At 49.4% G+C, this 24,043-nt stretch overlaps 1 protein-coding gene across 1 annotated transcript in view; it reads right to left on the bottom strand.

Annotated features, from left to right (window-relative positions):
- gramd4a (GRAM domain containing 4a) overlaps nt 1-24,043 on the bottom strand; it is a 142,376-nt gene that overhangs the window by 117,532 nt on the left and 801 nt on the right. The window lies entirely within an intron of this gene.

Raw genomic sequence — 24,043 nt, 5'->3', positions numbered from 1 at the left:
GTTATGACAAGGTGGTGGATTTCACAGAACCATAAGGAAAGGCAGTGTTCATCAACTGAGGTGAAAGACAAAGATAGAGATACATTTATAGAGTATTGAAATGACCAGGAAGCATCTCAAGACGCCTCGCACAATTACTTTTTGAAGCGTACTCACTTATTATGTCAGCAAATGCAGCAGCCAAATTATGCAAAAGATTCCACTAACAGCAATGAAATGAAGGCCCAGTTATTTTTTTGATAGTGTGGTTGAGGCAAAAGTGTTGCTTGGTGCTCTTCTGGTACAAGTGTCCTGATACTTGTAATGTTTACCTGAACAGACAAATAGGGTCTTTATTTAGTAACTCATCTGTTGAGGTAGTCTCTGACAATGCAGAACTTCCCTTAGTGCTGCAGTGGAGAATTAAGTAAGAAGTTTAACAACACCAGGTTAAAGTCCAACAGGTTTATTTGGTAGCAAAAGCCACAAGCTTTCGGTAAGCATTCTCCAAGGCGGCCTTCATGACACACGACGGCGCAGAGTCGCTGAGCAGAAACTGATAGCCAAGTTCCGCACACATGAGGACGGCCTCAACCGGGATATTGGGTTCATGTCACACTATCTGTAATCCCCACAGCTTGCCTGGACCTGCAGAGTCTCACTGGCTGTCCTGTCTGGAGACAATACACATCTCTTTAACCTGTCTTAATGCTCTCTCCACTCACATTGTTTGTACCTTAAAGACTTGATTAGCTGTAAGTATTCGCATTCCAACCATTATTCTGTAAATTGAGTTTGTGTCTTTATATGCCCTGTTTGTGAACAGAATTCCCACTCACCTGAAGAAGGGGCTTAAGGCTCCAAAAGCTTGTGGCTTTTGCTACCAAATAAACCTGTTGGGACTTTAACCTGGTGTTGTTAAACTTCTTACTGTGTTTACCCCAGTCCAACGCCGGCATTTCCACATCGTGGAGAATTAACCCAGGTTATGTTCAAGGCTTAGAATGGAGTTTAAACAAATAACTTTGACTCAGTGCAAACAACTGCACCAAACTGGAATAGCTTAATTTAACAATTAATTCATGGTCAAGACTAACTCATAATATTTAGCAAAAATGCAAAGCCGTAAAAAAATTGCAGAATTATAATTTTTAAAGTACTGATGTTTGGATCCAGTTATTAAAAATTAACATTTTCTCTTCTCATGCGTACAATTTATTATTGATCTTCCTTTTTAATTCTTTGGACCCCGTTTTTTGAGCAGAAGAAGCGATAATAATGTATAACAACTTATTAAAAAATGTACATTATACAGTGGCAAGAGTGACAAAGAACAGGGAGATTTTGTATTAACAAAGGGGAAGTATGCAAATATAATTGCTACATGTAGTTATTGTAGTGAAGGGTATCAAACTAATTCTTCAAAACATACTAAAGCAGATACAAATTAACTCAACTGTAAAGTTGGGCGTGTTTGAAGATTTTACTTGAACCAAGTCATTTCTCTTTTTGTTGTGAAAGTGAAAGCAACAAAACAATTTTTAGAAGGCGCCACAAAAATAGGCAATAACCCCACCTCGGATGCCTTAAAAAAAAATGAATGTCAGTTTGGACTTGCTTCCCACTGACTGCATCAGCACCTTGGAAACTTGTGTTTTATGCCTCAATGTAATTATGCTCGCTTCTAATCGTTTTAATCACTCATCTTATTTCTCTTTACTCTACTGACCAAAAACAAATTAAACTTAAAACATAATTCCTTAGAGTGCATTACTGTTTGCATAAACAACGTCAATTAAAGCGTGAAATTTAGAGACACATAGTTATGACAGGGCTAAACAATGATAAAACAATTCACCCACCAGAAAACCAATTCACAAGAAATAAAAGCAACAATCAAAAGACAACCAAGTAGTCTTGGAAGTTACCACTGCAGCAGCTGTCATCTGGTGCATACCACTACGTAATGCAAAGATTATCACAAATCAGCACATTTCCTATGTTCCTTTCACTTGGAAATGTGGCCCAAAGGTTTTACTGTAACAAGACAAGAGCACTGGGGATCTTAAACCACACATAAAACAAGGAGGAGTGCATAAAATCAATACATTATGTGCACAAATGTCTTGAAAATCTTTTACTTTCCAGTGTTTTGAGCTTTGGAGCTCAAATGTGTAAAAAATGTTTGAGGGTTCCTTTTATTTCTTGTGAATTGGTTTTATATGCTGGTTGAAAGACTTTATGGTGTGTTGAATTGTTTAATCATTGATTAGTCCAGTCATAAGTGTGGATCTGAGATGTTATAAATTTAGTGTTTTAACTGAAGATATTTATGCAAACAGTAATGCCAATGTTATCAAAAGTAGTTTTTTATTATTAATTGTTTAATGAAGCTTTTCCAATATTGATCAATAGTGGAAGGTTTGGCGATCAATCTTCAACACTGTGAGAATATAGTGTACATGCAAGGTCAAAACATGGTTCTGCAGGGTCCAAATATAGTCTGCTGTCAAATTTCTCAAAATCAGGTTTCATTTTTACACACTAAACACATTTATATTAAGTGTTGTGTTTGCAGTGTACACTGTCCCCATACTGAGCAACTGGAAGATTCGTTTTTAATGTACACATAAAGCATGTACCCCTAAAAATGATCAAGTGTCAAGTTAAAGGTGCAATATCCCAAAAACTGACAGCGAGCCAAAAACATTAGGAATACGTTAATCACCCTTCCTCAAAAATTTTAATAATTAAAGTGCAAACATATTAAATGCATGCCATTGCTTATTTTCCATAAAACATGTGAAGTGAATCACCTATATTCAGTATTTCTGTTTTTATTTCAGATTTCCAACATCAACAATATTTTGCTTTTGTATCAACTATATTGTCCTTGGTTTTAACCAGATCATTTTATTATTCTTCCATTTTATGCCCTTAAAAACACATTTTAATTTTTGTAAAGTTAGATTTAGCAGTATCTTCAAATGATAAGCCAAGTCAGTCATCCTGGAAATCCATGCAGTAAAGTAGAATACTAAAGCAACTACAGTAGATCATTTGGCCTATTTAAATAATGTGGCAGCTAGCAATTCAGTGGTGCAGCCAAAGTGCAAAGCACACAATCCCTTCCCTCGTGACACCCACTCTGACCAAGTTCCAGAACATCAAAAATTGAATGAAGACAAGGAACCCTGCTTCGATCCACATTTTTCAATTAAAACTCAACAGTGTCTCTTCATTCTTTCATGGGCAGCATTTATTACACATCTCCAGTTGCTTCTGAGAAGGTCATGGCGAGCTGCCTCCTGGAACCTCTGCTGTCCTAGCAGTGTAGGTACACCCACAGTGCTGTTAGGAAGGGAGTGAATGTCTGTCTGAATGCTCATGCACAGCTGATGGAAGTGTTTGTATCCAGAGTGTTGTTTTACAAGTATGTGGTCATGTTGGAAATTGCAAGCTCAGCTGGTCACTGTTTTCTGATATGCACTGTGGACATGAGTTTTTTCACTGCAAGCATGGACTTGAATAGTTACCCTCGTTCACCACTTTCCTGTGCTGAAATGGTATATCTCGTTCAGGGGCTACATGGACCTACTGCTAAAGCCAGCTGGTCAAGAAAGCTGAACTTTAAAAAAGCATTTGTTCATGACATGAGCATTGTTGACAAGGCCAGCATTTATTTCTCATTCCAAATTGCCTTTGAGCAGGTGGTGGTGAGCTGCCTTCTTGAACCACTGCAGTTCATCTGGTATAGATAGCTCCAAACAATAGCATGGATGTAGGTTCCAGGATTTTAATCCAGTGACAGTGAAGGAACAGGATACATTTCCAAGCATGGTGTGTGGCTTGGAAGGGAACTTGCAGGTGGTGATGTTCCCATGTATCTGCTGCCCTTGTTCTTTGAGGTGGTAGAGGACACAGTTTGGAAGGTGCTTTCAAAGGAGAGTTTCTGCAGTGCATCTTATATGTACTTTGATGATCAAGGGAGTGAATGTTTAGGTTGATGCTTGGGATGCTGATAAAGCAGCTGCTTTGTCCTGAATGATGGAAAGGTTCTTGAGTGTTTTGGAGTCACACTCATCCAGGCAAGTGGTCCATCATGATCAACGGGCTTTGGACAGTCAGGAGAGTTACTCGTCTCAGAATTCCCAGCCTCTGGGAACATTAATTTTGAAATTTTATTTTTAAAAAGCCACTTTACATGAAACATTTATTTATTTTTTCAATTTTAAAACAAACATTGTTAAGTCTTACCCAATTTTATAACAGTACTCAAGGAGAATACAACCATTACATTCATCTTGTTGGTACAGTAAAGCAGGCAGTGGAAAATCACACTTTGGATACTAGCATTCGTTTCATGTGTATTATGTTCAGCTGAGTCAGAAAGATTTCAAGTGCAATGTCTGCATGGAATAGTTTCATGCGATTAGGACATCTGTAGTTAATTCTTACTCTAAATGAAAAGATACACAAGCATATCTTGAAGAAATTAAACAATGTATTTATTTATTTAGAGGAATGGAAAGAACTGGATGTGGCTTAATTAGGCTCACAGAGAGTGAGGTGTGGAAATAGATCTTTTCACTTGTCAATCAGCTTCATTCAAGAATCCCAATCGCCAGTTACAGTTTAACTACAGTCTCTCCAGAATGCAAGGCCAAAGCTACAGTTACACTGACATTCTCATATTGTAAAGCTGTTTCAAGCATACACTAATGCAAAATGAGCAACACTTATGGTTGGTTGGCTGGACTCTGAAACCAAGTCAATGTGAAACCTACATGGGAAGACCTTCTCACGGGGCTCACATTTGACAGCTGCAAAATATAACTGAAGTAAGACATGAAGCCAGAATTAAAAAGTACTCAATTGGTCCACTAGATCTCTTGGACACTTTGAAATTTGTTGCCAAGTTTATTGAGCCTTACAAGGAAACAAACATTCCTGGACAGGTCCTTAAAATTTAAAAAAATAACTAGGCTGTAATCACACATGAATGGAACTCTCTGCTGACGGACCGACTAGAATTTTAAGATTACACATAATACAGGGTAATATTGCCTGCTACACTTCACACTCTATGGGTCAGTATAACTGCAAAACGATACCCCCATTTATCAAGACTAATTTATAACATCATGGAGACAAATGTCAGTCAGTCATTGGCCTGCAACTAGTGACTGGAATTCCTGAAAGTAGCTGATTCACAAGTGAAGTGATCTGAACATTCCTATTTACTCCCCTCACCCTCAACAAGCCTAATTTCCAGTTCATTTATCCATTCAGTCTGCAAAAGGTATCATATACTTCCTTCTAAATTTGCACTTGCATTTTTTTCCATTTGAAAAATCGCCAATCCCAAAAAGGATTCTGGATGAAATCAGCCTTTGGCAGGATTTGATCTCATCTGTCATAAATGTAATCACATAATTTAATTCATTGCAATTCATCTGTAACAGGTTCTACTGAATTACTAAAATAAAAACAGAAAATGCTGGAAATTCTCATCTGTGAAAAAAGAAACAGAGTTAATGTTTCAGATTGATGACCTTTGATCAGAACTGGGAAAAGTTAACAATATATTAGGATTTGAGAAAGGGATTGGCGGAACAAGGACAGACTGGCCTGTGATAGGGTCGAAGATAGGGGAGATTGAATGAGAGAAGAGGCCAGGGCTAAAGCAATGGCAATTGGACAAGAAAAGAAACAGAAAAACAAGAGATCTGCCTGGAGCAGGTGTACTATTCTCTGAAAGCGAGAAAAAATGAAACCATGCAAAATGGAAACAAAACGTGAGGCTAGAGTTCACAATCTGAAGTTGTTGATCTCAACATTGAGCCTGGAAGGCTGTAAAATGCCTAATTTGAAAAACTTGTTCCTGAAACTTGCACTGAGCTTCAGTGAAACAGTGCAGCAGACCAAGGACAGAGAAAGCGTGAGAGCAAGGTGGAGAATTGAAATGACAACACTGGCCACACTTGTGGACTGAATGGAGGTGTTCAGCAAAGCAGTCGCCCCATCTGCTAAAACACATCACCCATAAGAACATAAGAACATAAGAAATAGGAGCAGGAGTAGGCCATCTAGCCCCTCGAGCCTGCCCCGCCATTCAATAAGATCATGGCTGATCTGACGTGGATCAGTACCACTTACCCGCCTGATCCCCATAACCCTTAATTCCCTTACCGATCAGGAATCCATCCATCCGCACTTTAAACATATTCAGCGAGGTAGCCTCCACCACCTCAGTGGGCAGAGAATTCCAGAGATTCACCACCCTCTGGGAGAAGAAGTTCCTCCTCAACTCTGTCTTAAACCGACCCCCCTTTATTTTGAGGCTGTGTCCTCTAGTTTTAACTTCCTTACTAAGTGGAAAGAATCTCTCCGCCTCCACCCTATCCAGCCCCCGCATTATCTTATAAGTCTCCATAAGATCCCCCCTCATCCTTCTAAACTCCAACGAGTACAAACCCAATCTCCTCAGCCTCTCCTCATAATCCAAACCCCTCATCTCCGGTATCAACCTGGTGAACCTTCTCTGCACTCCCTCCAATGCCAATATATCCTTCCTCATATAAGGGGACCAATACTGCACACAGTATTCCAGCTGCGGCCTCACCAATGCCCTGTACAGGTGCATCAAGACATCCCTGCTTTTATATTCTATCCCCTTCGCAATATAGGCCAACATCCCATTTGCCTTCTTGATCACCTGTTGTACCTGCAGACTGGGCTTTTGCGTCTCATGCACAAGGACCCCCAGGTCCCTTTGCACGGTAGCATGTTTTAATTTGTTTCCATTGAGATAGTAATCCCATTTGTTATTATTTCCTCCAAAGTGTATAACCTCGCATTTCTCAACGTTATACTCCATTTGCCATATCCTCGCCCACTCACTCAGCCTGTCCAAATCTCTCTGCAGATCTTCTCCGTCCTCCACACGATTCACTTTTCCACTTATCTTTGTGTCGTCTGCAAACTTCGTTACCCTACACTCCGTCCCGTCCTCCAGATCATCTATATAAATGGTAAATAGTTGCGGCCCGAGTACCGATCCCTGCGGCACGCCACTAGTTACCTTCCTCCAACCGGAAAAACACCCATTTATTCCGACTCTTTGCTTCCTGTCGGATAGCCAGTCCCCAATTCACTTTAACACACTACCCCCAACTCCGTGTGCCCTAATCTTCTTCAGTAGCCTTTTATGGGGCACCTTATCAAACGCCTTTTGGAAATCCAAAAACACCGCATCCACCGGTTCTCCTCCATCAACCGCCCTAGTCACATCTTCATAAAAATCCAACATGTTCGTCAAGCACGACTTTCCCCTCATGAATCCATGCTGCGTCTGATTGATCGAACCATTTCTATCCAGATGCCCTGCTATCTCCTCTTTAATAATGGATTCCAGCATTTTCCCTACTACAGACGTTAAGCTGACCGGCCTATAGTTACCCGCCTTTTGTCTCCTTCCTTTTTTAAACAGCGGCGTAACATTAGCCGTTTTCCAATCAACCGGCACTACCCCAGAATGCAACGAGTTTTGATAAATAATCACTAACGCATCCACTATTACCTCTGACATTTCTTTCAATACCCTGGGATGCATTCCATCCGGACCCGGGGACTTATCCACCTTCAGTCCCATTAGTCTACCCAGCACTGCCTCTCTGGTAACATTAATTGTATTAAGTATTTCTCCTGCTGCCAACCCTCTATCGTTAATATTTGGCAAACTATTTGTGTCCTCCACCGTGAAGACCGACACAAAAAACTTATTTAAAGACTCAGCCATATCCTCATTTCCCACTATTAACTCCCCCCTCTCGTCCTCCAAGGGTCCAACATTCACTCTAGCCACTCTATTCCTTTTTATATATTTATAAAAACTTTTACTATCATTTTTTATATTAATTGCTAGCCTAGCTTCATAGTCTATCCTTCCTTTCTTTATCGCTTTCTTAGTCTCTCTTTGTTGTTTCTTAAATTTTTCCCAATCACTTGTTTCTCCACTATTTTTGGCCACTCTGTACGCAGCTGTTTTTATTTTAATACTCTCCTTTATTTCCTTCGTTATCCACGGCTGGTTCTCCCTTTTCTTACAATCCTTGTTTTTTGCTGGAATATATTTTTGCTGAGAACTGAAAAGGATCTCCTTAAAAATCCTCCACTGTTCCTCAGCTATCCTACCTGCCAGCCTGCTCTCCCAGTCTACCTTAGCCAATTCATCCCTCATCCTATCATATTTCCCTCTGTTCAAACAGAGGACACTGGTTTGGGACCAAACTTTCTCCTCTTCCATCTGAATCAGAAATTCGACCATATTGTGGTCACTAGACCCAAGAGGGTCCTTCACAATAAGATCCTTAATTCTACCTACCTCGTTACACAATACCAGATCCAAAATAGCTCGTTCCCTCGTCGGTTCCGTAACATGCTGTTCAAGGAAACTATCCCGACAGCATTCTAAGAACTCTTCCTCCATTCCACCCTTACCGACTTGAGTCTGCCAGTCAATGTGCATGTTGAAGTCCCCCATGATTATTGCCGTTCCGTTTTTACACGCATCCCTTATCTGCTTGTTTATAGCCCTCCCTACCTCAACATTATTATTTGGGGGCCTATATACCACACCTACTAGTGTCTTTCTCCCTCTACTATTCCTCATCTCTACCCATAATGATTCCACGTTTTGTTCCTCAGAGCCTATGTCATCCCTCAGTACTACCCTGATATTATCTCTTATTAATAGCGCGACCCCACCACCTTTTCCTTCCTGTCCATTCTTCCTAAACGCCTGATACCCCTGGATATTCATCTCCCAGTCCTGGTCACCTTTCAGCCACGTTTCTGTAATGGCCACTAGATCGTACCCACTCGTGCTGATTTGCACCATCAACTCATTTACCTTGTTCCGAATGCTTCGTGCATTCAGGCAAAGTGTCCTTATTCCAGCTTTTATCTGGACCCGCTTTGATGAGTCGCGAACACCCTCTCCCTCTACTCCCTTATCTAAATTACCGCCTTCATTCACTTGCACCCTCTCCTCTACCATTAATTTTGTAATTCCCCTTACCCCTGCATCCTCCACCCCATCAATTAGTTCCTTGATCCTAGTCAACTCTTCTAGCTCCCCTCCCCCCAACCTATCTAGTTTAAATTCTCCCCAGTAACCTTAGCCAACCTACCGGCCAGGATATTGGTCCCCGTGTGATTCAAGTTCCACCCGTTTTTTGTATACAGATCACCCCTGCCCCTAAAGAGGTCCATTCTCTTTGGCACTCTAAGACTAACTTTTCTGACATTTACTCTCTATCATCATCCATCCAATCACTGACCTTACTTTGTCCTTTTTCCACGCATCCTATTATGCCTCTAACGTTTCCTGGTTCTGATTAAAAGTCATAGACCTGAAATGTTAATTCTGTTTCTCTCTCCACAGATGCTACCTTTCTTGCTCAGTATTTCCAGCATTTTCTGTCTTTAGTTCAGATTTCCAGCATATGCAATATTCTGCTCGTCTGTCAAATTACTGCCTACCAGTAAAAACTGGAAACTGATGTGAAAGGCACTATATAAATGCGAGATCCCTCTTTTTCAGAAATATATTTGTAAGTATAAATCTAAAAGCTTTGGGGCCAACTTCATATTTGAATTATGCAATCATTCATTAAAATATACCGCTATGCTGTATCTGAGACAATGCCAATTATGCATTAAATCTCCAATGAAAGCCAATAAGTTTGAAAACATTACTTTTAAAAAAATCATGTCTAATGATGCAGAAAATAAATATCAAGTTACTATGGAATTGGGAAGTTATCCAACAGGTGCACTTTACTAATATACCACTTCCAAAGTCAGACACAAATGATTGATTCCCCAGTGATATAACTCTCTTTTTAAAAGTATACTTTGTTGAAAGGGAATTTATTTTAAAATTAGGATTATGTTGCAGCTGCATGGGCCATTTACAGCCGAGAGAAGAAGAATTCTAGTCCTGCAATATGGGATTGCCATTAGCCTTGTAGCAAAAAAGGAGTGCTCTGTGAGATGTTCAAATGAGGCTGTCATGATTTTTAGGGTCTGAGCATTCATGTACCTGTCTTAGTTAACACAAATGCAAATATTGCAAACATTAGAAACCTGTAAAATTTGTTCCATGGTCCATACCCATCAACAAAACTTACCCAACAGGACATGGGGAATTATAGATCGGTAAATTGTAAAAAAAAGTGACGCACTCTTCAAATTATCAAGAACATCCAACATTGCAACCTCTTATCTGATAAAATGTCAGGTTTTTCAAAATTGAAAACTTGTCTGCAAGTTTGTTTTTGATTATTTTCACCCTCCTCTTGTGAATGGTGCTGGACCATGTTAAATAAAACCTCAAATCATGCCATGTTCATACAAAGTATAGACAAGAACAGAAAATATACCACATGTCAGGTAGCATCTGAAAATAAAAGGAAAATCAATGCTTCTGGTGATGGGCTCAAGTAGCAACATTAAACTATTTTTCACTTTCAGATTTTTCGTGGCCTGTTTTGCATTTCAAAAATTTTCTTTCAAGTCTATCCCATTTAGCACTGTGTTAGTGCCACACAACATGATGGAGGATGTCCTCAGTTTGAAGACTGAACTTCCTTTCCACAAGGACTGTACAGTGCTCACTCTTACCAATATGATTATGTCATCTGCAACGGGTAGATTGGAGAGGATGAGGTCATGTAAAAAATAAAGCGCTTGTTTAGCTTATTTCATGACCTCAAAATGTCCCAAAGTACTTGACAATCAAATAAGTATTTTTGAAGTACTGTCTCTTGTGAGAGGTGTAGAGAGGCATGACAGCCTTTAGGTACCATGAAGAGTATCACAGATTAATGAAAATGGTCAAATTCAAAACTGTTACTAACCCCACTGAAGTATTTCTAGCCCAATTTTTGAAGTTCAACTCTCAAAAAGTAACACTTCTAACAATACCATTGAAACAATTCATTAAAATGTGGCAAAAAACCCTCACGTCTGTTTTCATCTCATCATAAACTAGATTCCTCCACATCTAGCCTGAAATTTTCCAGCCATTCCTGCCGACAGCGACTCCCACAGTGGGTTCCCTGGTGGCAGAGAGTATGAACAACTGAAAAACCCATTAACAGCCATGGGACTGGAAGATCCCACTGGGAACCAATGTTGGGTCGCCTTCACTGTGAGCAGGGAATCCTTCCCCTTGTAACTACTGGATAGCTTTCTAAAATGCTAACAAAACCATAGAACAGTCAGAGTAATTGACACCATGACTTTTCATAACTCAATAAATTATTCAGAAATGACAAATTTGTACTTTGCACTTAAACAAAGAGATTAGAGACAAAAATAGAAAATGCCGAAAATACCATTATTTCCATCATTTTGTGTTTTTGTTTCAGATTTCCAGCATCCGCAATATTCTGTTATTAATGACAATATTAGACTATTGTCTACTGCAGTTAAGTTTAAACTAAGTCTGGTCACTTTGTGGTACCCAGGTACATTTGGAAGTTTCTTCATAATGCTATTAATCTCCAAACCCAAATAACAGGCACAGCAGATTACTGGAACCATAGGTAAATACAGTAAAGATCAATACAACAATAGAATAGCAATGTCAAATGGAGGCAAGAGATGAAAGTACCAATGCAACAATATAAGTAGCAAATACATGTATTCAGGCAAGAGGGAAAGTTGATCTTAAGATGCATGACAGGGGATATGTTTGGGGGAGCTAAGGCAATACAATGCATCTCTAAGAAGTCAGCTAACCAAATAATTGAGGAGCAGTGAAGCCCAACACCCAAACCAATTTTGTATTTGCATTGTCAAATATTCGAAATGGACACTTCAGTCAGTGAATTTGGTATCTAATTGGAATAATAATGCATTTATATCAGAGTCATTTGCAATACCAGCTGCAGATCCTAAAGTGGTAGAAGCCTCCTCATTTGTACAACCAGACAATTCCTACAGCAAGGCTAAATCACATTAAAAGAGCTGAACATGAACAATGAAGTCATCAACAGCAACAGTTTTATAAGACCATTACCTCTACACGTATTGGAGAAGGTAAGTGTAGCAAAAATTGCTTTGTTAGCCTATCATGGCATGCAGCAGGATTTCTGTTAGTCTATATCCAAGAAACAACTTGGTTTCATATAGCAATTCACTTTGGATTAACTATTTATCATTAAATGTGTGAAAGTGTCAGCTTGGCTCACCAATAGCAAGCACTCTTAGCTCTATATCAATGAATTGTATCACAGACTTGAATACATTGTACAGGCCGTTACTTAACTAAAGTACCAAGGGAGTGCTGAATTGTTAGTTTTGCCATCTTTCAGCAGAGATGCTAAACTTGCAGATGCAGGTAGTTGTAAAGGATCCCGTGGTACATGATGCTTTTCCGAAGAGGAACATCGAGTTACTTCATGTTCTGACCAAGATTCCTCCTTTAGTCAACTCCAGCAAAACAAATAAAGTGGCCATTCACCGTGCTATGAGCAAATTGATTGCTGTGATTATGACCACACCTCAAAAGTAATTAATTAGCTGTGAAATATTGGTGCCCTGGAAGGCCTTATAGAAATGGCAATCTCTCCATATATAAACAGTAATAGTATTACCAAATTAAAAACCATCTAAGTGGCATGCATCTTCTTACTGAGACCAACATTTTCCTTCATGAAATTTAACAATGCAAATGGACTGCGTACGACATGCAAGATAAAAGATAAAATGATGTGTAGACATAGAAGTATGGTTTCTGTGTATATAATAAATGAATGCCTCAACCCTTAACATATTTTAAAAGTTATCGCATATTTAAGAAGGAACAAATCTCAAGAAGATAGCATTGGTGCAAACTTGGCAGATGTAGAAATAGAGGGCACAGTGCAAGGTAGGATGAGGTCATCAGAGTGGGCAGGGGCTCATGAAAGTATAAACTCTGGCATAAATCAATTGGGCCCAGTGACCCATTTCTGTAGTGTAGATTTTATGTAACCACAATGGAGTAAAACAAAATTAAAGCTTAATCACAAAATGGGGAAAGGAAAGGAAATCTGTCGACAGGCATGTATTCATGTTGAGTGAGGGGCTAGGGAAAATACCAATTAAAAAGGTCTGCCCTAATTCATCCGCAAGTCATTTATAGCTTTTACAAAGAATTCTTTGTTGAGCGACTTGTATGCAGCTTGAATGCTGGGAAAAAAATGCTCCTTTCTTTGTCTCTTCATTCCTCCCAAAAAAGCAAAAGAACAATTCAGGAATCAGAGTACAAGAATGTAGGGCTGGAAAAAACGTTCTATTTTCTACTAATATACCAGTATTTTTAAAGTGCTATAATTGTTTTATTTTCTCATTTTACTTCCCTTAACTCCTTTGCATAAAGTTTATTCAGTGTATTTCTTTATGGAAAAATATATACCAGAGCCAACAATTTTCATTTGTCTCCTACATAGTTCCTTCCTATTCCTCTTAGCCTTTCCACTATCCCAAACGGCAAGTATGGGAGTTACCAAATTTACTAACTTTCTGGGACATTCTTTGCTGAAAGCAGTCCCACTTTCACCCCAATAATATTGAAGGAGTGATTAGAAGTACATTTTCCTGCTCTCTACGACATGGGAGAAACACCAAAAATATCTCATTCTTGCTGGGGAAAAGGGGAAGCAATGTAAAAATTCTCATAAGATTTTTATTTCCTAAATTTTCAAGTTGGGGCTACAATATTCTCCAAAGTTGATGTTTCACATGATATTACAAATCACAAGGGCTGCCATACTCCATTAATTCGGAGCCTTACCAAAAATGAATTGACAGCAAGGGGTAATGCAGCGTGACCACAGGTGAAGGTCAAGATAGCTATCCAAACTATACACCCTCCTTTAGTACATACTGAAAACCCTTCCTATCTTCATACTCAAATATACCTGCCTAAAAGCAGATGAGAAAGACAGAAACTGTTTCTTCTTGTGTTGACTAAAATCCAAAAAGGATTCACCAGTAATTTGATCATAAATGTAATATATTGAAAGTTCACAGAACATTTTAGGTTGAAATACTCTAAATCTGATTGGGTAGTAATGAAAAGCAAAATAGTTTCATTTCTGTGAAACAGTAAATGTCCATCAATATCAATTATATCTTGTACAGACGGTTCCTTTTACAGCCACTAAGACAGTGGACAGTAATATTATTCCAAAAGCCTATGAATGAGGAATATATGTACAAGGATTGACAGGTCACACAAGTCTATCAATCCGGCACGCTATATGATGTTTTTCTCTATTGCCCATAATAGGCTGACACCAAAGATATGCTGCACTATCAGAGGTGCCATCTTTCACATGAGATATTAAAACTCCCTGTCTGTAATCTCAGGAGACTACAACAGCAATCTGTCTAACCACTTGAAAGTTAATAAAACATCCCAAGACATTCACCAGAGTATCACAAAAGAAAGAAAACTAACACCAAGCCACATAGTGATATTATAGCAGATGACCAAAACCTTGGGCAAAGAGATAGGTGGAGAGAGAGAGAAGTTTAGGGAGGTAATAACAGAGATGAAGGCCTTGGCAGTTGAAGGCATGACCACCAACGGTGGAGTGATTAAAATTGCAGATTGGCCAGAAATAGAGGATTGCAACTATCTTGGAGTGCTATGGAGCTGTTGGACATTAGAGATAGGGAGGGACTTAATGCAGACTAAGTTGGACATTAGAGATAGGGAGGGACTTAATGCAGACTAAGGTGTCAAAGGTGGAAGTGAAGAAATGATTGAGCAGATTGGTAGTTGCAGAGATGTGCAGAGCCACAGGATAGAGAATTGGGATTTTGAAAGTGCAGCTGGAAATGAATTCAGAGAGAGCTTTTTCCAGAGGCAGATAAAGGAGGAAGATTAGGAGGGAAAGTGGAAGGCGGGCAGACAGCAAATAATCCGAGAGCAAATAATTGCCTCCTTATCTGTAATTGATAGAATGAGAGTGAAAAAGCCATGGGAGATAGCAAAGTCAAGGAAGCGGCTGTGAATATGCATCGGGGAATTCAGATGGAGGGAAATTAAGGAACGATAGGAGGGCAGTGAACTTAGATAAGAACATTAATATGACTTAAGATAGAGGTTGAAATCACCAAGCATGAGAAGTCATGAGATTTCATGGAACTAATCAAAAGAAAAGTATGGGAGTTCTCCCAGTACCCTGACCCAAAACATCCCTCAACTAATATCAACGAACAGATGATCCGGTCATATGTTGTGTATGTTTGAGGAGTTTATCGCAGTAGATTGGCATTTCTTGCATTATAACAAATACAGCAAGCACTTCAAAGTACTTCATTAGCTGCAAAGTGCTTTGAGTGGAGGTTGTGAAGGTAAAAGCAAAAGCAAGTAAAAGCGGAGGTTGTGAATGGACTGCGTAAATGCAAATCTTTCTATTTTCATTAGCTTGGTTAAGCATTTTATACATGCTGTTGAACTTTTAAAACTCCATTCTCAACTGTTTAATAGTATGACTTTACAGGAATGACAAGAGTAAAGATTCACAATTTAAGAGTTGTAGAAGCAAGCAAGTTACAAAGATGCTCTTTCATAAATGTCATTCTTGATTTAGATTCCCCCCCCCCCCCCCCCCCATCCCCCATTTAAGACTCAGGTTTTGGCTGCACATTCCAAGTCCTTAACCTCTACCACCCAAACAACAAGGGCAGCAGGTGCATGGGAACACCATCACCCACAAGTTCCCTTCCAAGTCCCATCCTAAATTGGAATTACTATCCATGTTCCTTCCCAGCTACCAGGTCAAAATCCAGGAAATGTGAGTGCACCTACACCACATGAAATGTAGCACTTCAAGAAGGCAGCTCACCACCACCTTAAGGGAAATCAGAAATTGATAATAAATGCTGATCTTGTCAGTGATGCCCAAATCCTTGCACCAAATTGTTAAAATGTTCCAACAACCACTCTTAGTACTGTAGAGGATCAGAAGGACGTTGGGGTCCGGGTCCATAGGACTCTAAAATCGGCACCGCAGGTGGAGGAGGTGGTTAAGAAGGCGTATGGTGTGATGGCCTTTATCAATTGAGGGATTGAGTTTAGGAGTCCGGGGATAATGATGCAGCTATATAAGACCCTCGTCAGACCCCACTTGGAGTACTGTGCTCAGTTCTGGTCGCCTCATTACAGGAAGGATATGGAAAAGATTGAAAGGGTGCAGAGAGATTTACAAGGGTGTTGCCTGGATTGAGTGGCATGCCTTATGAGGATAGGCTGAGGGAGCTCAGTCTTTTCTCCTTGGAGAGACGTAGGATGAGAGGAGACCTAATAGAGGTGTATAAGATGTTGAGAGGCATAGATCGGGTGGACTCTGAGAGGCTTTTTCCCAGGGTGGAAATGGCTGCTACGAGAGGACACAGGTTTAAGGTGCTGGGGGGTAGGTACAGGGGAAATGTTAGGGGGAGGTTTTTCACATAGAGGGTGGTGGGCGAGTGGAATTGGCTGCCGTCAGTGGTGGTGGAGGCAAACTCAATAGGGTCTTTTAAGAGACTCCTGGATGAGTACATGGGACTTAATAGGATGGAGGGTTATAGGCAGGCCTAAAAGGTAGGGATATGTTCGGCACAACTTGTGGGGCCGAAGGGCCTGTTTTGTGCTGTAGTTTTCTATGTTTCTATGTAACCATTGTGATTCCCAATCATGAAAATTACTGAGGATAAGCATAAATGCTAATTTTCTTGTATTTATATACCTATACGTACAAATTCAGTAATAAATTGCTCAGAGGTGAATAGGGAGGGGTAGGTAATGACAAACCTGGAATCATCAAAATTGTAGCACAGTGGGCCATCCCAAGCCCATCAAAAGGAACTGCCTACTTTATTCCCATTTTCCTGATCTTTCCTTACGCCCTTGTTGCAATTATTTTTATGCTCTGCCTGAACAGCCACTTGTGGCAGCACTCCAATACGCCTCGGCATGGAAAAAAACACCTTGCTTCCCTTCCTCCTTCCAGTGACAATCTTGAGACTCGGCTTGCTGCTTACTGATTTGCTCACCAGTAAAAACAAATCTTCCTCTAATCATCCTCTCAACCCTTTCACTAATCTTAAAAACCTCAAATGGATTTCCTCCCCTTTTAAATCCCGCTATTCCTGTCACATTTAGAGTCTCCTTTCATAACTCTTGCCCCTCAATTCTTGTTCTGGATACATCTTCACTGCACCCTTTTTTTGCCCCTGGATTTGGTGGGCTGTTCAGAACTACACATCACGAGTGTGCGGCCTCAACACCTGTACAAAAATTCATAAATCACCACCTCGTTTCTTTCTTTTTTTTTCGGATTATCTTTCAGCTTCAAACGTCGCTGCTCTAATTACAGTAACTAAAAATCTGGCACAGATTTTAATAAAAATTAAACCAGCTGTATATATCTGGGTATCTTTTAATTCATGGGGTGGGGGGGGGTATGCTATCAATTCCACCTTTCCCCCCAAAAAAATAATTGCTCCTGCATCTTTTAAATGACAATAATTCCTGGGAATGCGCTGTGGGGTTGCCTTTCAGAGGATCAACATATTCCTAAAACTATTGTCAAATCCACCTCCCCCCGCCAAACAAAATGACCCTGTATCTTTTCAATGACAATTATTCGTGGGCAAGGGGGGGGAGGTGGGCAAGGGGGGGGAGGTGGGCAAGGGGGGGGGAGGTGGGCAAGGGGGGGGAGGTGGGCAAGGGGGGGGGAGGTGGGCAAGGGGGGGGGAGGTGGGCAAGGGGGGGGAGGTGGGCAAGGGGGGGGGAGGTGGGCAAGGGGGGGGAGGTGGGCAAGGGGGGGGGAGGTGGGCAAGGGGGGGGAGGTGGGCAAGGGGGGGGAGGTGGGCAAGGGGGGGAGGTGGGCAAGGGGGGAGGTGGGCAAGGGGGGGAGGTGGGCAAGGGGGGGGAGGTGGGCAAGGGGGGGGAGGTGGGCAAGGGGGGGGAGGTGGGCAAGGGGGGGGAGGTGGGCAAGGGGGGGGAGGTGGGCAAGGGGGGGGAGGTGGGCAAGGGGGGGGAGGTGGGCATGGAGGGGGGGAAGTGGGCATGGAGGGGGGGAAGTGGGCATGGAGGGGGGAAGTGGGCATGGAGGGGGGAAGTGGGCATGGAGGGGGAAGTGGGCATGGAGGGGGAAGTGGGCATGGAGGGGGAAGTGGGCATGGAGGGGGAAGTGGGCATGGAGGGGGAAGTGGGCATGGAGGGGGAAGTGGGCATGGAGGGGGGAGGGCATGGGGGGAGGTGGGCATGGGGGGAGGTGGGCATGGGGGGAGGTGGGCATGGGGGGAGGTGGGCATGGGGGGAGGTGGGCATGGGGGGAGGTGGGCATGGGGGGAGGTGGGCATGGGGGGAGGTGGGCATGGGGGGAGGTGGGCATGGGGGGAGGTGGGCATGGGGGGAGGTGGGCATGGGGGGAGGTGGGCATGGGGGGAGGTGGGCATGGGGGGAGGTGGGCATGGGGGGAGGTGGGCATGGGGGGAGGTGGGCATGGGGGGAGGTGGGCATGGGGGGAGGTGGGCATGGGGGGAGGTGGGCATGGGGGGAGGTGGGCATGGGGGGAGGTGGGCATGGGGGGAGGTGGGCATGGGGGGAGGTGGGCATGGGGGGAGGTGGGCATGGGGGGAGGTGGGCATGGGGGGAGGTGGGCATGGGGGGAGGTGGGCATGGGGGGAGGTGGGCATGGGGGGGGGAAGTGGGCATGGAGGGGGGTAGTGGGCATGGAGGGGGGTAGTGGGCATGGAGGGGGGTAGTGGGCATGGAGGGGGGGAGGGCATGGAGGGGGGGAGGGCATGGAGGGGGGGAGGGCATGGAGGGGGGAGGGCATGGAGGGGGGGAGGGCATGGAGGGGGGGAGGGCATGGAGGGGGGGAGGGCATGGAGGGGGGGAGGGCATGGAGGGGGGGAGGGCATGGAGGGGGGAGGGCATGGAGGGGGGAAGGCATGGAGGGGGGGAGGGCATGGAGGGGGGGGAGGGCATGGAGGGGGGGGAGGGCATGGAGGGGGGGGAGGGCATGGAGGGGGGGGAGGGCATGGAGGGGGGGAGGGCATGGAGGGGGGGGAGGGCATGGAGGGGGGGGAGGGCATGGAGGGGGGGAGGGCATGGAGGGGGGGGAGGGCATGGAGGGGGGGAGGGCATGGAGGGGGGAGGGCATGGAGGGGGGGAGGGCATGGAGGGGGGAGGGCATGGAGGGGGGAGGGCATGGAGGGGGGAGGGCATGGAGGGGGGGAGGGCATGGAGGGGGGGAGGGCATGGAGGGGGGAGGGCATGGAGGGGGGGAGGGCATGGAGGGGGGGAGGGCATGGAGGGGGGGAGGGCATGGAGGGGGGGAGGGCATGGAGGGGGGGAGGGCATGGAGGGGGGAGGGCATGGAGGGGGGGAGGGCATGGAGGGGGGGAGGGCATGGAGGGGGGGAGGGCATGGAGGGGGGAGGGCATGGAGGGGGGGAGGGCATGGAGGGGGGGAGGGCATGGAGGGGGGGAGGGCATGGAGGGGGGGAGGGCATGGAGGGGGGGAGGGCATGGAGGGGGGGAGGGCATGGAGGGGGGAGGGCATGGAGGGGGGGAGGGCATGGAGGGGGGGAGGGCATGGAGGGGGGGAGGGCATGGAGGGGGGGAGGGCATGGAGGGGGGGAGGGCATGGAGGGGGGGAGGGCATGGAGGGGGGGAGGGCATGGAGGGGGGGAGGGCATGGAGGGGGGGAGGGCATGGAGGGGGGGAGGGCATGGAGGGGGGGAGGGCATGGAGGGGGGGAGGGCATGGAGGGGGGGAGGGCATGGAGGGGGGGAGGGCATGGAGGGGGGGAGGGCATGGAGGGGGGAGGGCATGGAGGGGGGAGGGCATGGAGGGGGGAGGGCATGGAGGGGGGAGGGCATGGAGGGGGGAGGGCATGGAGGGGGGAGGGCATGGAGGGGGGAGGGCATGGAGGGGGGGAGGGCATGGAGGGGGGAGGGCATGGAGGGGGGGAGGGCATGGAGGGGGGGAGGGCATGGAGGGGGGGAGGGCATGGAGGGGGGGAGGGCATGGAGGGGGGAGGGCATGGAGGGGGGGAGGGCATGGAGGGGGGGAGGGCATGGAGGGGGGGAGGGCATGGAGGGGGGGAGGGCATGGAGGGGGGGAGGGCATGGAGGGGGGGAGGGCATGGAGGGGGGGAGGGCATGGAGGGGGGGAGGGCATGGAGGGGGGGAGGGCATGGAGGGGGGGAGGGCATGGAGGGGGGGAGGGCATGGAGGGGGGGAGGGCATGGAGGGGGGGAGGGCATGGAGGGGGGGAGGGCATGGAGGGGGGGAGGGCATGGAGGGGGGGGAGGGCATGGAGGGGGGGAGGGCATGGAGGGGGGGAGGGCATGGAGGGGGGAGGGCATGGAGGGGGGGAGGGCATGGAGGGGGGGAGGGCATGGAGGGGGGGAGGGCATGGAGGGGGGGAGGGCATGGAGGGGGGGAGGGCATGGAGGGGGGGAGGGCATGGAGGGGGGGAGGGCATGGAGGGGGGGAGGGCATGGAGGGGGGGAGGGCATGGAGGGGGGGAGGGCATGGAGGGGGGGAGGGCATGGAGGGGGGGAGGGCATGGAGGGGGGGAGGGCATGGAGGGGGGGAGGGCATGGAGGGGGGAGGGCATGGAGGGGGGGAGGGCATGGAGGGGGGGAGGGCATGGAGGGGGGAGGGCATGGAGGGGGGAGGGCATGGAGGGGGGGAGGGCATGGAGGGGGGGGAGGGCATGGAGGGGGGGAGGGCATGGAGGGGGGGAGGGCATGGAGGGGGGGAGGGCATGGAGGGGGGGAGGGCATGGAGGGGGGGAGGGCATGGAGGGGGGGAGGGCATGGAGGGGGGGAGGGCATGGAGGGGGGGAGGGCATGGAGGGGGGGAGGGCATGGAGGGGGGGAGGGCATGGAGGGGGGGAGGGCATGGAGGGGGGAGGGCATGGAGGGGGGGAGGGCATGGAGGGGGGGGAGGGCATGGAGGGGGGGAGGGCATGGAGGGGGGGAGGGCATGGAGGGGGGGGAGGGCATGGAGGGGGGGTGGGCATGGAGGGGGGGTGGGCATGGAGGGGGAGGGCATGAGGGGGAGGGCATGGAGGGGGGAGGGCATGGAGGGGGGGAGGGCATGGAGGGGGGGAGGGCATGGAGGGGGGGAGGGCATGGAGGGGGGGAGGGCATGGAGGGGGGGAGGGCATGGAGGGGGGAGGGCATGGAGGGGGGGAGGGCATGGAGGGGGGGAGGGCATGGAGGGGGGGGAGGGCATGGAGGGGGGGAGGGCATGGAGGGGGGGAGGGCATGGAGGGGGGGAGGGCATGGAGGGGGGGGGAGGGCATGGAGGGGGGGAGGGCATGGAGGGGGGGGAGGGCATGGAGGGGGGGGAGGGCATGGAGGGGGGGGGAGGGCATGGAGGGGGGGGAGGGCATGGAGGGGGGGAGGGCATGGAGGGGGGGGAGGGCATGGAGGGGGGGGAGGGCATGGAGGGGGGGAGGGCATGGAGGGGGGGAGGGCATGGAGGGGGGGGAGGGCATGGAGGGGGGGGAGGGCATGGAGGGGGGGAGGGCATGGAGGGGGGGAGGGCATGGAGGGGGGGGAGGGCATGGAGGGGGGGGAGGGCATGGAGGGGGGGAGGGCATGGAGGGGGGGGAGGGCATGGAGGGGGGGGAGGGCATGGAGGGGGGGGAGGGCATGGAGGGGGGGGAGGGCATGGAGGGGGGGAGGGCATGGAGGGGGGGAGGGCATGGAGGGGGGGAGGGCATGGAGGGGGGGAGGGCATGGAGGGGGGAGGGCATGGAGGGGGGAGGGCATGGAGGGGGGAGGGCATGGAGGGGGGAGGGCATGGAGGGGGAGGGCATGGAGGGGGGAGGGCATGGAGGGGGGGAGGGCATGGAGGGGGGGAGGGCATGGAGGGGGGGAGGGCATGGAGGGGGGGAGGGCATGGAGGGGGGGAGGGCATGGAGGGGGGGAGGGCATGGAGGGGGGGAGGGCATGGAGGGGGGGAGGGCATGGAGGGGGGGAGGGCATGGAGGGGGGGAGGGCATGGAGGGGGGAGGGCATGGAGGGGGGGGAGGGCATGGAGGGGGGGAGGGCATGGAGGGGGGGAGGGCATGGAGGGGGGGAGGGCATGGAGGGGGGGAGGGCATGGAGGGGGGGAGGGCATGGAGGGGGGGAGGGGCATGGAGGGGGGGAGGGCATGGAGGGGGGGAGGGCATGGAGGGGGGGAGGGCATGGAGGGGGGAGGGCATGGAGGGGGGGGAGGGCATGGAGGGGGGGAGGGCATGGAGGGGGGGAGGGCATGGAGGGGGGAGGGCATGGAGGGGGGGAGGGCATGGAGGGGGGAGGGCATGGAGGGGGGGAGGGCATGGAGGGGGGGAGGGCATGGAGGGGGGGAGGGCATGGAGGGGGGGAGGGCATGGAGGGGGGGAGGGCATGGAGGGGGGGAGGGCATGGAGGGGGGGAGGGCATGGAGGGGGGGAGGGCATGGAGGGGGGAGGGGCATGGAGGGGGGGAGGGCATGGAGGGGGGGAGGGCATGGAGGGGGGGAGGGCATGGAGGGGGGAGGGCATGGAGGGGGGAGGGCATGGAGGGGGGAGGGCATGGAGGGGGGAGGGCATGGAGGGGGGAGGGCATGGAGGGGGGGAGGGCATGGAGGGGGGGGAGGGCATGGAGGGGGGGAGGGCATGGAGGGGGGGAGGGCATGGAGGGGGGGAGGGCATGGAGGGGGGGAGGGCATGGAGGGGGGGGAGGGCATGGAGGGGGGGAGGGCATGGAGGGGGGGAGGGCATGGAGGGGGGAGGGCATGGAGGGGGGGAGGGCATGGAGGGGGGGAGGGCATGGAGGGGGGGAGGGCATGGAGGGGGGGAGGGCATGGAGGGGGGGAGGGCATGGAGGGGGGGAGGGCATGGAGGGGGGGAGGGCATGGAGGGGGGGAGGGCATGGAGGGGGGGAGGGCATGGAGGGGGGGAGGGCATGGAGGGGGGGAGGGCATGGAGGGGGGGAGGGCATGGAGGGGGGAGGGCATGGAGGGGGGGAGGGCATGGAGGGGGGGAGGGCATGGAGGGGGGGAGGGCATGGAGGGGGGGAGGGCATGGAGGGGGGGAGGGCATGGAGGGGGGGAGGGCATGGAGGGGGGGAGGGCATGGAGGGGGGGAGGGCATGGAGGGGGGGAGGGCATGGAGGGGGGGAGGGCATGGAGGGGGGAGGGCATGGAGGGGGGGAGGGCATGGAGGGGGGGAGGGCATGGAGGGGGGGAGGGCATGGAGGGGGGGAGGGCATGGAGGGGGGGAGGGCATGGAGGGGGGGAGGGCATGGAGGGGGGGAGGGCATGGAGGGGGGGAGGGCATGGAGGGGGGGAGGGCATGGAGGGGGGGAGGGCATGGAGGGGGGGAGGGCATGGAGGGGGGGAGGGCATGGAGGGGGGGAGGGCATGGAGGGGGGGAGGGCATGGAGGGGGGGAGGGCATGGAGGGGGGGAGGGCATGGAGGGGGGGAGGGCATGGAGGGGGGGAGGGCATGGAGGGGGGGAGGGCATGGAGGGGGGGAGGGCATGGAGGGGGGGAGGGCATGGAGGGGGGGAGGGCATGGAGGGGGGAGGGCATGGAGGGGGGGAGGGCATGGAGGGGGGGAGGGCATGGAGGGGGGGAGGGCATGGAGGGGGGGAGGGCATGGAGGGGGGAGGGCATGGAGGGGGGGAGGGCATGGAGGGGGGGAGGGGCATGGAGGGGGGGGAGGGCATGGAGGGGGGGAGGGCATGGAGGGGGGGAGGGCATGGAGGGGGGGAGGGCATGGAGGGGGGAGGGCATGGAGGGGGGGAGGGCATGGAGGGGGGAGGGCATGGAGGGGGGGAGGGCATGGAGGGGGGGAGGGCATGGAGGGGGGAGGGCATGGAGGGGGGGAGGGCATGGAGGGGGGGAGGGCATGGAGGGGGGGAGGGCATGGAGGGGGGGAGGGCATGGAGGGGGGGAGGGCATGGAGGGGGGGGAGGGCATGGAGGGGGGGGAGGGGCATGGAGGGGGGGAGGGCA

Source organism: Mustelus asterias, chromosome 19, assembly GCF_964213995.1.
Source record: "Mustelus asterias chromosome 19, sMusAst1.hap1.1, whole genome shotgun sequence".
In the NCBI taxonomy this organism is placed as follows: domain Eukaryota; kingdom Metazoa; phylum Chordata; class Chondrichthyes; order Carcharhiniformes; family Triakidae; genus Mustelus; species Mustelus asterias.
The sequence above is the reverse complement of the archived record's forward strand: the minus strand, read 5'-3'. Positions and strand labels throughout refer to the sequence as shown.